The 10,744-nt window shown below is 42.4% G+C and overlaps 1 long non-coding RNA gene across 3 annotated transcripts in view; it reads left to right on the top strand.

The window, feature by feature from the left end:
* LOC308657462 overlaps nucleotides 1-10,744 on the top strand; it is a 37,567-nt gene that overhangs the window by 11,843 nt on the left and 14,980 nt on the right. The window contains exon 3 of one of the 3 annotated variants that reach the window (XR_014023933.1): nucleotides 3,061-5,991. The exons of the other annotated variants lie outside the window; for them this stretch is intronic. This is a non-coding gene — a long non-coding RNA (uncharacterized lncRNA). Of the gene's footprint in view, nucleotides 1-3,060; nucleotides 5,992-10,744 lie in introns of those variants that run through there. 3 annotated transcript variants of the gene reach the window in all.

Below are 10,744 nucleotides of genomic sequence, written 5' to 3'. Positions count from 1 at the left end.
CCCTCCCTCCCTCCCTCCCTTCCTTCCTTCCTTCCTCCCTCCCTTCCTCCCTTCCTTCCTTCCTTCCTTCCTTCCTCCCTCCCTCCCTTCCCTTCCTTCCTTCCTTCCTCCCTCCCTCCCTCCCTCCCTTCCCTTCCTTCCTTCCTTCCTTCCTTCCTTCCTTCCTTCCTTCCTTCCTTCCTTCCTTCCCTTCCTTCCTTCCTTCCCTTCCCTTCCCTTCCCTTCCCTTCCCTTCCCTTCCCTTCCCTCCCTCCCTCCCTCCCTTTCCTTCCTTCCTTCCTTCCTTCCTTCCTTCCTTCCTTCCTTCCTTCCTTTCCTTCCTTTCCTTCCTTCCCTTCCCTTCCCTTCCCTTCCCTTCCCTTCCCTCCCTCCCTCCCTCCCTTTCCTTCCTTCCTTCCTTCCTTCCTTCCTTCCTTCCTTCCTTCCTTCCTTCCTTTCCTTCCTTCCTTCCCTTCCTCCCTTCCTCCCTTCCTTCCTTCCTTCCTTCCTTCCTTCCTTCCTTCCCTTCCTTCCCTTCCCTTCCTTCCCTTCCTTCCCTTCCTTCCCTTCCTTCCCTTCCTTCCCTTCCTTCCCTTCCTTCGATGGTGGTGAGGATTGAACCCAGGGATTCAGATACACTAAGCAAGCACTCTATCACTCCATCACAAACCTAGTCCCCCCCACAATTTTTACCTTTGGAAAAATATGACAATATAATTTATTTAAAGCACACTATTTTAAATTGTTCAGTGGATATTTACATATGCATCCATGTATGTGTGCTACTACTGGTATATATATATATATATATATATATATATATATATATATATATATCTTATTTGTATCAGGACATTGAGTGAGAATAAAAAGAAGTAGAGGATGAATCTAGACTAGACTGAGGGGAGCCCTGTGTCAGGCACCTGCAGCCCCCCCCCCCATCCAGGCTATCTAGTTTGATATTTGGATGGGCACGATGAGGTCCGTTAATTGTCCTCATTTTAAAGATGAGAAAACTTGGTTTCCAATTAGCTGAGTAATTTGTCCATGTCACACAGACAGAATTTGAAACTAGATCTCTTTTGCACTGTTAGACAATTGCCAACAAATCCTGGTACACTTGCTTAACTTGGGCTTCCCTGACCTCAGAGCCTGAGATATTCTATTTGAAAAGTGATAGCACAGAGGAAGACTGAGGCACAAGGACAGCTGTGAGACAGGGAAGGACTGAAGAGGTATTGATTTGGCTACTGCTGCAGATAGCTTCTGGACCCCTCTGAGGAGCCCTGTGCATCGCATCTCAGTAGTGCTTTCTGGAAGACCGAGGCAGGCACTATGCATCCATTGCTTCCGTCATCTGTTGGTCGAGGGTGGTCCCATGTCATTAGCTCCCCTCTGACATCTGGATTGTAATGTGCACATACCAGGCAATTTCCTGTGGGCATATTGCATGCACTGGACATGGAGAAGTCGTGGGACAGAAAGCAACAGGTATGTGGTGGAGTCCCAAGTAAGACACAATCAGATTGCACTTGTGTAAAGCTGGACAAAGACTACACGACCCCTTCCCCCCCACACACACATACACCTAGAGTAGTGGCTGCAGTAGAAGATGGGGCTGAGAGGAGAGGAAGAGGTGTGGGAGCAGTATCCAGTACACAAACCAAGAGAGTTCTGGTAATGGAGACCCAGATTGGGAAACAGTTTTCCAGTAACATGCCTCTTCTTGTGGCAGAGATTTCAACCTGAACCCACATCTATTCTTCTGCTGGAATTCATGTCTGGGCATGTTTGAGAAATTAATGGGGCAGACCTAAGAGAGTCTATTTGTATGCATTTGTGTGCATGACTTCTTTTGTTTTTTCCTGAGGGAAGGGAAAGACATTTCTATGTCTAAGAACTTGGAAAGAGATGCAGGGGAAATAGAAGGGCCAAGTGGTAAGTACTGCATAGCAAGGCCTGAACTCAATGGAAAAAGCAGCTCAGGCAGAAAGGGAATGATCTATTTTAAAAGGGATCTGATGCCTTGATATCCAGCAGCCTAAGCTCTTTAAAAACCCAGGTGACAAAGTGTGATCTAGAAGTCGGGGAGTTGGCACTCTTCCCACTTCTGCATGGTTCTGTGGAGAAGATGGAATGTTTACAAGCAATAAACACAGTGTGGGTACTTGCAAGATTGTTGTTCCATGTGCTCTGGTTTCCCTGTGTGTTTACAGACTAAGGAAGAATTTTTAGGGATATTAGCAGCTATCATAACTGGGGAACTGAAACAACCTTCAGAAATGGCTCAGGGTGGTCCAAGCAGTGGGGGACAGGAAGAAGGGTTGACAAGTGAGCAGAGCAGGATGCAGGGATAGCTAGCTCTAGGTAGCCCTTTAAGATGGAGACCCAGTCATGGGAACTGGGCAAGGGGTTGTATCAGAGTAGAATAAAGTAATATTCAAGGCCCTGAAGAAACAGCATATGGAATAGGAATCCAAGATGTAGATCAGGAAGGCATGGGGGTGGAGCCAAATATAATCTAAAGCAGATGTAAATATAAGGCAACCAGGGCAGAATCTGGTTACGGAAAACACCCAGCCTTGGGATGGACTGGACTGAGGCTCCATCTGCCTTCTCTGCCTGGAATGTGTCTGAAAGGTAAAAAGGCTGTTTACTAGTTAAACGGGCAAGTGGGCAACAGGGGAATGAGTCAAACAGATCTTCACAGTTATCAAAAAGTTCCCTGTGTCTGAATCTGCTAACCAGTAACAGGGATCTGGTTATTAAATTAAAGTTTGTTTGCAACAGGGCTTGTAAGAAAGGACTTCTTCTGTTAAAAGAACTGCTTTCTTTTTTCTTTTTTCTTTTTTTGCAGAATCTCCCAATTTCCCAGAGAAGTCAGCATGTGACCTAGTCTACTCAATCAGAATAACCCATCTCCATGGCTTGGGATAGGCAGGGAACCCTAGAAGGCTCAATCAGATTATGTCCAGATTTGCTATTTAGGTGCTTAGTGAGAAAATAGGGCCCTCCGTCATTTTGGGATCACAAGCTATAAAGATAATTTAGATTAAAATTGCTTCCTGTTCCCTTTTCCAGATGCATGGGGAAAATCATATGTAAAAGAGAGAATGAGTCCAATATTAGGAAAGAGTCCCAAATGAAGAGAGAGATGAGGATTGACTACAGAGATCAGAGTCCTGAGGACTTGGACCCTGAATCCAGCCATGCCTGAAACCAAACTAGCCCTGTTCTTTCACGAACCAATAAATTGTTTTATTGAAGCCAGTTTTAAGCCAAGTTCAGCGAGTTTCTCAAGCTTGCAATGAAAGGAGATCACATGAATACATTTGCCTTCTTAAGATATAGCTGCTGTGTTCACTTACAGCTAGTCTTAACTTTAGAGGTTGCCTGGAAAACACTTGCTCAATTCTCGTCTCCGTTGCTCTTCACCAGGACACTGACCACTTGAGAGCGTGAATGGCTAGTGCTTCCTCTCTGGCAGAAGCCAGGTGATATCAGACCTGTGTCACTGCATAGCACTGATTTCGATGTATACTTATTCTTTGGAGAGACTGAGCATACGTGGTCTTTTCAGACTGAGGATGAAATTGCCAGCCCTCTCCTCTTTGTATCACACCTATAATTCAAATTCTGACCTTTCTCCGGAAACTGGATGCTGGTTTTTATTTTCTGTTTGAGAGCTCAATGCTCAGCTCACACTCAACAAGTCTGAAACAGCACTCAGCACCCTCTGGTGCTATTGATGGCAGTCCTACTATGCCGGTCACCTGCCCTAAAGCAGTTCAGGAGAGGCCAACTCAAAATATGTCCCTTTGGTGTATCAGTTACTTTTTGCTGGAGGCCCTTGAGAAACGGAAGATGCGAGAAGAGCTTTCTGACCTTCCACCTTTCTTACCTAAGAAGATAATGTCCCCTGATCTAGGGCCTCTCCCTGTGCCAGCAAGAGAAGAGCGTCCTTATCCACAAAGACTGGGGATCAACTCTGACATGGATTTGTATGAATTTACTAAAATAGCCCTCATCTTCCACAACTCCCCATATATTACCTAGTGACTTCCCCACAATTTCTTAGGACCAGTGTGGCATCCTTATTATGGTGGTTGAAGGTAGAGGAGAAAACAACTTTCTTTCTCTTTTCCCACAGCAGGGAATCAGACAACTGCAACATTAGCTTCCCCAGTTTCCCTTGCAGCTATGCATGACTTGAATTCTGGCCAAAAAGAGTAAGGAGGGTGTGACAGGGTGGAAGCTATGGGAAAGCATTTTAAAAGTAGGATGTGCAGGAATGCTCTCCTTGGGCTTCCTGCCTCCCCCTTTTTCTTCCTTGGGAATGAACAAGAATACTCATGGGCATAGCAGCCATCCTGGCACCATGAGACCTTGAGAATAAGGATATGTTCACAGGATGGCAGAGAACAAAGAAAGAACCCTGTTTCCTTGATGATGTCATCTGACTACCGTGAAGCCGTGGGCTATTTTCCCCACACTCCTTGTTGTACAAGACAAAACCAAAAAAACGAAACTCTACTTGAGTAATGTCATTATTAGGTTTCCTATTGATTGCAGCTGAATCAAATGCTAATTGTTTCAGTCATCTATTAGGAATATTAAGTGTAATTCTAAAGAAACAGAATTTTATTCTATAAGCACTTTTTAAAAGGAATTCAGGGGATGCTGTTATCAGAAAACCCTCTCCTTTGGCTGTAAGTATCCATACTCCTGGAGCCTCTATTCAGTCTCACCTCTTTATGGAACTTCTGTTCCTGTCTTGGTTCCCTTTGTCTTTACTTTGTGTTGGATAATTATCAAGTATAGATTAGTGATATTATGCATTGTTAACTGATGTTTTGTTGTAAATTACATATCTCCAATACTATTTAAAGTGCATTTCTTAAGTATGGGTCAGTGACATGTATTATCACTGATTTGTTGTATCTCCAGCAGGCCTTCAAGTGCCTTGCAGGATGTGGCTATATTTTATGCTCTCTCTCCCAGAGTGCCTGGGACCCTTGTGTTTGAATCCTTAAGAGTTTTCCCAACTCCTCTCAGAAAATATTCATAGATCTCAGGCAAGTTTTAACACTCTCTGGGCCTCCATTTCTGCATCTGGGGAATGTTAACAAAATTTGCCTTATAAGATTATTTTGAGGCTTGAATAAAATATTTTCATGAATTCTTTAGCATCATTTTAGTCACCCTTAGGTATGCAGAAAATAGACTATTTTGATGGCCTCTCAGTAGTCATGTGCTTTCCAATGGGACTTCACAACTCTTTCCATCATAGGGTGTACTCCCTGACTCCACCCTGGAATCTGGTAGGTCTTCCTACAGAATGTGGCAAAGGTGATGCTATGTTCCTTCTCAAACCAGGCCTCAAGAGGCCCTGTCCCTTTCCACTCTCCACCTTGAGACTCCTGCCTTTGCCATAGAGCAAGCTCAGGAGAGCAGCTGGAGGATGAGAGACCTTGTGGAGTAGAGATGAGTCTTCTCCGTGGAGATGGGTCTTCTCCCCAGACCAACCAGCCTACCAATTGGCTACAGATACATAAGTGAGTTCAGCCAAGATCCAAAAAGTACTCAGGAAACCCATGCATGAGCAATAATAAATTCTAATTGTTCTAACCCAGTACGTTTTGGGAGGTTGATTATGCAGTAATAACTGACATCAGCTCTAGGACCTAACAGGAACAAGGAACTTAAACCAATTGATTTACTCCTGTAATTCCAGTGCTTAGAATAGTGTGTTACATAAGCAGGTGTTCAACATATGTGTATGTTAAATGAATTCCTGAATATAATTATGATGATTATCATCTCAAGGAATCATGGTGGGAAGTGAATGAGATAATCTGAAGAAAGCATTTAACGTTGTTTCTGGCACACTGACTTTTCAATAAATGCTGACTATTAACGGGGTGATGGTCAATGACTGGTTACTTGATTAACATCTTTTTCATACATATAAAGCTAGCTAACTGGGTAATATCATCCTAAACCCTGTTGTTGAAGAAATTTCCGATCTCAGAAAACTTAACATTAATCATAGTTTAGATTTTGAGCTGGTAACATAATAAACAAACAAATAAAAGCATAGCTAAAATGTTCCAGCAAACTTTGAGAATTCCATGAAAACTGTTCTTGGGATTCTGGAGTGTGGAGCTAAAGGCATGGTCCTCAGAACCCCCACAAAAACTGTTACACCATGTGATAAGTTCCCAACTCCTCTCAATGTCCTCTCAAATGTCCTCTCTTTTCCACACCGGGTGGGCACCTTAGTACTCCCTGCAGGGAGCCTTGTCCCCTGTGACACTGCCCATTGCCATGGAGGTGAGTGGGGTGGGGCCAGGGGCCCTAAAACTAGTGGTGATTCCTCCATTAGGCATCCTGGCTCTGTCCTGCTTGTTAGCTTTGCTATGGTAAAAAGAGGCCTCTTCATCTTCCTCAAGCAGAAGATTCACACTCTGTGATCTCCCAGTTACCTCATTAGTTCCCAAATTTCATTCAGCCTGCTAGAAAGATGAACACATTGTCCCTTCTCTGTGGGACTCATTATTTCCATTCTGGAGACTGTCATTTATGAAAATCTGACTTTCTTTTATCGTGTGTTTACCCTCCGCAAAGCCAGAATATTGTAATTGTCTGTGGTGTTTTGAAAACACTTGTCACAAACTGAAGCCAAATGCTGATTAATGTTAAGTGTTTTGAAGAACTCAGCTTTTGGCTCATTAACTGGACTTGAATAGCATCACCCATCAGCTTTCAGTTCTGATAATCGCTAACAGATTGGTGATAATTTAGAATAACGGTGTAGGCAGAGTCGTATGTTTCCTCCATATTGAACATTTTGTACGTATGAAGGCCAGTCCTAGAGTTGGGAGATGACTTAAGAACACATCAGCATACCTCTCAGGGTCTCAGTTTCCTTATCTATAAAATAATGGTCTTTGAATTGATGATCTTCAATATCCTTCCTCACTGAAATTCTGTAGTGTTAACATCACCCACTGTGGTCTTGAGTTGCATGATAAGCACAGGTTAATTTTAGGAAAGTCATAGACACTGGGTAAAGCTGACACACATGGGGTATGAGCAAAGTTGTCAGCTTCTTTCCCTTCTTCTCCGCATTTTTTTCTATATTAAAAGGGAAAGAAATGTTCTCTCTTGGCTTGCAGGATAAGCCCTTAATCAAATGTTACATACCATCTGTTTGAGACAGTATTTGGTAAGTCAAACTTAAGTAGCTATAATCACTGTGGAATCTGAAACTGTTTCCTGTTATCCTGTCTGTTTTCTGAGGCAGACAGGAGATAGTCTAGCATCTTAACCCCACACAAAACAGTAATATTACAAGGAAGAGAGACACTGGTTTTGAGGCCCATGCTTTGAAACTGCTTATTGAATTTGCTTTTCTTTTTCTCCTGAGATTTCCTAGTTATGTATGCTGCTCCTGACTCCCCCTTTGATTTGGAAGGTCTCTAACTCTTCAACATGCATGCTGTCTTCCTTTCTAGCCCACTCCTTGGTGAAATTGTTGAGGATTACCCTGATATAGAATATGGTAGGCCCAGGAATATTAACGATTGGCTCAAGGTCACATAGATGGCTCATGACAGAGCATGTTAGATTACCATGAGAATTAATCAGACAATGTATATTAAGGGCCTCATGAAGTATAATCCCATGAGCGGCTCTCCAGGAGGCCCATGAACTACTCCCCAGCAGATGTTAGGATAAAGGAAATTGAGAGCTTAGCAGGCTACCTGCTTTGCTTTCTGTAGCCCTCAGCTCTGGTCATTTATTTCTCATTTGAAGACTATAAAAATAGCCCTTTGAAAGCTGTCTCCCTTTTTCCTTCCAACGTTAAACATATTTTCTTAAAGACTTCCTTTTTCTTCTTTTGGCCGGAAAACATATGATACACCATTCTTTTCCATTTAAGAGGCTGGGGTCATTGTCTGTAACTGCTGGCCAGCTCTTGCAGGTTGGGGAGGTGGTGACAGCCAAAGAAAGATGGATATCGTCTTGCGTTCACCACTGGTCCTAGTCCATGGGTTGGGTTACCTGGGTAGGGGAATCCCCATATGTCCAATACCTTCCAGGGTATTAAGTATCATGTAAACACAGCTCCTCGGCTGCTGCCCTGTGAATGTCCGTTGTCACCTGCTAAAAAGCCAATGTCATGGGCTGTTTACTTGATGTGGAGACAAGAAACTGCACCTATCTGGAAGCTTTCAAGTTCTTAAGTTTTAATCCTGGACAGCAGCACTGCTGCAGTGTCTGGAAATAGCAAAACGCATTGATGGGAGGGTGTGGGATTGTGGCCTGACCTCATAGAACTCACCTTGCACATCGGGGTGCAGCAGGGAGGTTTGGGGTTTGGACAAACGGGATTGCCCAGAGGAGGTCCTTGAACTAGGTGGGGCCTGAGGATCTGGTGTTCTGTCCCATGTTCTGCTGTGTATACAGGAAGAGCTACTCTCAGAGATATAGCTTGCACAAAGGACTGTGAAAATCCTATTAAAAAAAAAAAACAAACTTAAAATGTTGGGTGCCAGGCAGGTATTGTTATCAACATTCCAAAGTTAGAAAAACTAAAGTTGTGGATAAGGCCCAAATTCACTCCGTAATGTCTTGGTTAAGGCACAAATAAAATCCAAGTCTCTATTCCTGATCTACCTCTCCTTTTCTGTTAAAACAGACCTCAGGCCAAGGCTGCAGCTCAGTGGTAGAGCACCTGCCTAGCGTGCACAAGGTCCTGGGTTCACCCAAAACAAACAAACAAAGAACAACCTGAGAACTAACTTCCAGGTCTAGGTTTTAGCTTTCTGATGTTTAATTTGGCCCTCCCATTGCTGGAGCAAGGCAGCTTCTTGTTTTGACCTATTTTTCTTTTTCTTCCTTTGGAGGAAGTTACTTCACTTCCTGTTCCTGACCTTTAGTGGGGGAGGGTGGGACCTCATGGCAACATTTGTATGGTACTCTACTCAGATGATAGCTCGATGCAGCAGAATATGTGATTTGCAGTAGGAGAAGTGATTCAGACATGATCTCATGTCACAGGAGAGGTAGCAAGACACTAGTGCGCCAACGTTGAGGTCAGATTATTCTGAGTTTAAATCCCAACTCTGTTGTTCCCTGGCTGTGCCACTCTGGTCAAGTCCCTTACACTCTATGTAGCTCAATGTCCTGGTCTATAAAAGGGGTAAAAAGAATGTCTTAAGATGAGATAATCTTTGGAAAGTCCCTATAGCATAAAGGATATTCAGAAAATTGTGTGTGTGTGCGTATGTGTTTTGCCATTCTTTACAAAATGCACATGCATAATACAGCAGTGATATTCTGTACATAACATGTAAAAACTAAGTATATTATTTAGGTAAGCTAAGTGACTCAATAGCTAGCATAAATTAGTTTTTTAGGGTTAGCTATGCTATATGCCAAGTGAAGATCTCCTGTTAATGAACTTTAAATATATTAATAAGAGAATGCTTGTGCTCCTTGCATGGGAGCACAAAATAGGACAATACTTTGTGCCCCTGGGACAATAAGGATGCACTAAGGCAAATGCAATCATATAAGTTATGCATTGCAAGTGAACTCAATTTTCTTACACTATCAGGGCATATGATTCAAAAGGTTAAAAAAAACTATATGAAAACATGTAATCGAACATGTAATACCCTTCAATACTAATAATGGAAGTTTTAAATTGAAGTAAAGTCATTTATGTAGAAGTTTTTGATTGAGAATTAAGATGTTTAAAAATCTAGCCTACAGAATAGATTCTTGTCTTTAAATGTAACCAGTTTGAAGTGATGTTTTCAATATTTAACATTTGAAATAATTACATTCTGCGCTCTCTCTCTTTCTCTCTCTCTCTCTCTCTCTCTCTTCTTTCCTCTTCAAATAAAAATGTATGTCTGTCTTTAGGGTTCAACAACAGAAACTTAAAATCCCTCTATCTGTTATGCACTGAGATTGGCAATAGGCAGGGGAGCAGCTATAATACCACGTCACATAACCTTGCTCCAAAAGAGCTTATATTCTTGCAAATCCTTAGATTGAAACATTCCAAATAAAGCTGGCAATAGCAATTAAAGGGAAGTAGGATGTCCCCTCCCCGTCTCTGTCTCTTTTTCTCCTTCTCTGTAAAATAGGACATATAAAGTGAATTGGGACACCAACTAATGTTCATCCCTCCCCAAATAGAATCCTCAATTATTTTCTCCCAGACAATAAATTAAAAACTGTACATTAGGAAATAGTAGTTTAAAATTCTGAGCAATTATTACACATTCATTTCAGGTAGAAAAGAGTAGCTTTTCATTTCTATAATTGCTAGATGCATAGAGCTGCCCTCCCAGTCTACGACAATCCAAGTTCTCATTTGCATACTGGAGGCACAACACCCTTCTAGGTCTGCATGTGAAAGGTGACCATTTGTCCCTTCCATCCACACATACCACCCAGCTTATTAATAAAGTATTACATAAGACAGAGAAAGAGGATGTTCCCAGCATGCCGTGAATAAAACATGAACTTCCCAGTTGTATTTCTTTTATTCATCTACTTATTCACGCTCTCATTCACTCACTCACTCATTTGATCAAGACATATGTAATGCCTACCATGTTCTAGAACCTATATAGATGCTGAGATTCAGAGATGAATGTGATGCCACAGTTGTTCTAGATAAACTAATAGTTTAAATAAGATTCCTTGTCCTGGGGTCTGTGGACCCTAGTGGGTGTGAAGTTGG

The sequence above is a fragment of the Spermophilus citellus genome (genome assembly GCF_964194105.1).
Source record: "Spermophilus citellus genome assembly, chromosome: 10".
NCBI classification, from domain to species: Eukaryota; Metazoa; Chordata; class Mammalia; order Rodentia; family Sciuridae; genus Spermophilus; species Spermophilus citellus.
Note: the sequence above shows the minus strand (reverse complement) of the source record. Positions and strands in the feature narration are given on the sequence as shown.